Source organism: Carassius auratus, unplaced genomic scaffold (genome assembly GCF_003368295.1).
Source record: "Carassius auratus strain Wakin unplaced genomic scaffold, ASM336829v1 scaf_tig00028252, whole genome shotgun sequence".
Lineage (NCBI taxonomy): Eukaryota > Metazoa > Chordata > Actinopteri > Cypriniformes > Cyprinidae > Carassius > Carassius auratus.
Window position 1 is genome coordinate 6371 of NW_020525677.1, and position 3630 is coordinate 10000.

The 3630-nt window shown below is 48.2% G+C and overlaps 1 pseudogene; it reads right to left on the minus strand.

Moving 5' to 3' along the window:
- Positions 1-1701: 1701 nt before the first annotated feature.
- LOC113079486 (zinc finger and BTB domain-containing protein 45-like) overlaps positions 1702-3630 on the minus strand; it is a 3100-nt pseudogene continuing 1171 nt past the window's right edge.

The following is a 3630-nucleotide window of genomic DNA, read 5'->3' on the forward strand; positions in this document are numbered from 1 at the left end:
CTCTTAACCTTTATACCGACATATTTGAAGAAAAATGACCATAAAACACAGCAAACGTAACTTACACAAACAAATCACACAAAACTTTGAACAAGTGCAGACAATTCTCAAAAAGAAACTAAAAGTGCACTGCATTTCACACGTGCGCTATATCTCCGCGTATTCGCGCTGACTTCAGCTGTGTTTGTATCTTATTTTTAGCATATTTGAGCAGCTCACCGATCCTCAGTGTTCCGCGTTGCAAGACAGCACAAACCCGAAACCACTGACTCGGATCCGATTCATTCAGGGAGTCGACTCTTTCGAAGTGAACGACACGAGTCCGGCGCATGCGCGGTTCACCTACTGTGAGTGTCGCCAGACTGCAATTCTTCATCTGAATACTGTAATGTGAAGTGTAGCAAACACTCCGTCGGTCCAGATTTACTTGATTAAACATCATAGAGCCGCTATTCAGATCACTGATTAATGACGTATGCTATTTACAGAGTAGATGAGATGCTAAAGATCTAGTAACAGTGGCCTAATAATGCACCAGAGAACCATCAGAACATTGTTCCATTTCTACTAGAACACAAGCATGAAACAGTCTAAACGTACCTGCCATAAAGCATGTAAAGACAAGGTTAATGAAGGACACGAGGCGTCAGAGTCGTCACAATGCATTTAATGCATCTTCATGCAGCGTGAAGCGAGCACATGCTAGATACCAACCCAAGCAGAGCAGACAGCACATACAACTCTTACACATCAGTTCACCTGAAAAAGAGCATTACCATTTACGAATATACTTGATACAAAATGTAGAAATGGAGGTTGATGCTGAAATAAAGATGGAGGTAATAAGTGCGCTCTTCTGGTCCTGAGGTCACTGAGGTCTCTGATGAGGTCATGAAGACATGTACAACACATCAAACACTGAAACACACCTCACACGCAGAACTGGGCCTGACCGCAGTGTGAGGCGCTCGATGAGGTCTGTGTGTGTGTGTGTGTGTGAGGTTATCTGGGTTAGAGAGGAGAGAGAGAGAGAGAGAGAGAGAGAGAGAGTGTGTGTGTGTGTTTATTTGTTTATTTATTTATTTATTTATGTGTGTGTGAGGTTATCTGGGTTAGAGAAGGAAGAAAGGAAGAGAGAGAGAGAGAGAGAGAGAGAGAGAGTGAGTGTGTGTGTGTGTGTGAGAGAGAGAGAGAGAGAGAGAGAGAGAGAGAGAGAGAGAGAGTGTGTGTGTGTGTGTGTGTGAGGTTATCTGGGTTAGAGAGGAGAGAGAGAGAGAGAGAGAGAGAGAGAGAGAGAGAGAGAGAGAGAGTGTGTGTGTGTTTATTTGTTTATATGTTTATTTATTTATTTATTTATTTATGTGTGTGTGTGAGGTTATCTGGGTTAGAGAAGGAAGAAAGGAAGAGAGAGAGAGAGAGAGAGTGTGTGTGTGTGTGTGTGTGTGTGTGTGAGAGAGAGAGAGAGAGAGAGAGAGAGAGAGTGTGTGTGTGTGTGTGTGTGAGAGAGAGAGAGAGAGAGAGAGAGAGAGAGAGAGTGTGTGTGTGTGTGTGTGTGAGAGAGAGAGAGAGAGAGAGAGAGAGAGAGAGAGAGTGTGTGTGTGTGTGTGTGTGTGTGTGAGAGAGAGAGAGAGAGAGAGAGAGAGAGAGAGTGTGTGTGTGTGTGTGTGTGTGAGAGAGAGAGAGAGAGAGAGAGAGAGAGTGTGTGTGTGTGTGTGTGTGTGTGTGTGTTAAAGCTCCTGGGATTCAGTCTGATTGTTTCTCCTCTCCTCACTCGTCTCTAGGAGGCGGAGCCGGGTGCGCTGGCCCCGCCCTGCTGCAGCTGATTGGTGGGTGGTTTGGGGGCGTGTGGTGCTGCAGGGCGTGTCTCTCCAGCAGTGTGCGGTGGGTGAAGGCGCGGTGACACACGCTGCAGGTGAAGGTGCGCTCCACCCGGTGTGTGCGCATGTGAACGTTCAGAGAGCTCTTCTGCGTGAAGCGCTTGCTGCAGACGGAGCACTGGAACGCACGCACACCCGTGTGCACCACCATGTGCTTCAGCAGATAGTCACGCAGAGAGAACGAGCGCCAGCAGATGCTGCACTGATGCGGCTTCTGACCTGCACACACACACACACACACACACACACACACACGTTCAGTCTTCATACACAGGCAGATTTAACACACTGCAGAAGTGAAGCACAAGGGCACTGGTTTAGTAACGCTGCCGGTTCAGAGAGCAGCAGATTAAATCTGATTCATAATCAATTCAGCGGTTCTCTGGAGTGTGTGTGTGTGTGTGTGTGTGTGACCTGTGCTACACCTGAACTACTCTGGTGTCGGGGTCACTGGGGGCGTACCGGAGTGGATGAACATGTGCTTGCTGTAGTTCTTGCGGGAGCGCAGTGACTTTCCGCAGTGACTGCAGTCGAAGGACGTCTCGGAGCCCTGTGGGGTGAAGCTCGGCCCCGCGAGGCATGCTGGGGTGGAGGGGGGCGGGGCCGGGGTCAGGGAGGCAGGGGGCGGAGCCTGCTGGCACTCAGCCAGGTTGTCGATCACCATGGGTCCGCCCACAAAGAAGGAGGGCTGCTGTGATTCGCTGGCAGGGAACTGGAAAAGCATCTGAGGACACAGACAGACAGACAGATGTTAACAGATGGCAGTGTCACGCTCCTCCTGACTGTGACGAGGTGCGTCAGACCTGACTGTTGAGGTTCTGGGAGCCCGGCGCTGGAGGAGAGAGGGGCTTGTTACCCCCGACCGCGAGGGTTTGAGCCCAGAGACGCCTGCGGATCCGCCTGAGACCAGAAACCACTCGAGAACACGGCCGAGTCCTCGTAGAACCCCCCCCTGAAACACACAGTCTAACAATTTATTCAAGTCACTTACAAGGACATAAATATTATAGATGCAGTTCAATAAAGATCATGGACCAGTGACATACAGCAGGTTTTCACTATATTAAGCACACACACACACACACACACACACACACCCACACGTGTGGGAAAGAAACAGAGCGTATCAGTTACTGTCACATACCGTATTTTTCGGACTATAAGTCGCACCTGAGTATAAGTCGCATCAGTCCAAAAATATTAACTTAGTTTAACAAAATCCAAGAGCAAGAACAGATACTGGTAATGTGTAAAGGCAAGTGTTCAGCGGTACACAATAGTACACAGAACCACAGGCTGAATATGTATGTTAAGATAACACATTAACAGTTAGCTACACAACAGCATGAGCAGCACAGAGCGCCCTCTCTCGCTGGAGACGGTCATGTTTCTCTTGGTTCATGTCAAAGTACTTTTGATAAATGAGTCGCACCTGACTATAAGAAATCGAGCCAGCCAAACTATGAAAAAAAGTGTGACTTATAGTCCGGAGAATACGGTATACGGCGTCATCAAGTGTGTTCTTGGCTGTGATGGAAAGAGAGGCTTGTTCAGTTTCCCAGATGTGTAGTGATGAATGATTAATAACACATTCAGTGAAGGCTCTCTCACACTAACTGGTGCGCACCCGGTTCAGCTGACGGCAGAGTTCACTTCGGCTCGTTTGGATGATGTGAACGCAACCGTACCAAATCTCAGAAGTGCACCTCTATTAATGATGTATTATTTGATGTAATGTGTGTGTGTGTTTGAC